Genomic DNA, 1307 nt, shown 5'->3' with positions numbered 1-1307 from the left:
TTAAAGCAGAACTAAGTAACTTGCACTTAGCACTCCTGCTAAAGGTCCCTTTTGGTTATGTCACTGTCGTAAACACTCCACACCCCGCCCCCTGCCCCACCCCACAGCTACATGCATACCTTTGCTCTCCCAAAATGGTAGCAAACGATCACTGAAAAATCCTAATCCCACAGTGACACTAAGGCTGATTTCACACATATAGTCCCATGTGACCATGTGAACAGTGTGAGGACAAGAGACAAGTAAAATATATGAATGATGTGGGAGTAATATGGAAGGGAGTGTGGAAACGTGTGTGTGTGTGTTTGTGTGCTGACAAAGTGGCTCTGAAAATGGATGGACAGATGGATGGATGCCGTGTGTGCTGCCTGATGGAGGGCTGGGTTGCGAGTGTGTGCGCGTGCCTTTTGCCGTGATGACGGTACATGATTGTGTGTGTGTGTTGCTGCTGAGCTGTCACTGATGGAGTTGCTCCGTTCCTCAGACAAAGGTCTTCTCTGGCTTTTTTTGCTGGCTCTGCCCTGAAATAAGTTTGAGAAAAGTGAAATTGTAGACAACCGTGTGCAGCCACGGGGCTGGTCATAAATCTAGCATTAGTTTGTATTGTGCTGCCGTAAAGCAGTACGTCTGCTACCGGGTCGGAGGCAGGAAAGTTGTAAGTGCTGGTTATAACAGCAGCTTGTGTATCCTTTTTGTGGTGTGAGTACAGTGTTTAAAAGCAGACGGACATTACTAAATGAGAATCTACCAGGGATTAAATCAGTTTTGTCACAATGTATAATTTTTTTTATGTGTTTACCGAACTTTGTGGCGAGGCCCTTGGTTATAATCTTTTGATCACAATTTAGAAGAGCAATGGTCCTGTAACTAGCAGGGTCGATCTCTTCTTTTCCTTTTTTTTAGAGCAAACAAATGTTTGCCTGATTGAGTCGTTACCATCAGCAACATGAGAGGGACTATCCTTTTATGGAACGCCTTCTAACATTTGCAGCCAAACCCATGAGGGCCAGCTGCTTTTCCAGAAGGGAAGGCCCGAATAGCATCTAAAAGATTAGCCTCAGAAATTGGTATGTGAGAAAAATCTCAACAAAATCAAAAAAAAACTATCAAAAATATACAGAGCACTCTTAAACACTAACTCTAATCACTTACCAATCGCTAAATGGGAAGCTGAACTCTCAATCACCACGAACACCGATTTCTGGACAGAAATGTGATGTAATACTTTAAAGATGTCTAAAAACACAAATCTTCAGCTAATTCAATACAAGGTCCTCCACAGATCCCACATTACCCAACAAAAAATG

The sequence above is a fragment of the Gouania willdenowi genome, chromosome 1 (genome assembly GCF_900634775.1).
Source record: "Gouania willdenowi chromosome 1, fGouWil2.1, whole genome shotgun sequence".
In the NCBI taxonomy this organism is placed as follows: domain Eukaryota; kingdom Metazoa; phylum Chordata; class Actinopteri; order Blenniiformes; family Gobiesocidae; genus Gouania; species Gouania willdenowi.
This window is presented reverse-complemented; position numbering follows the sequence as displayed.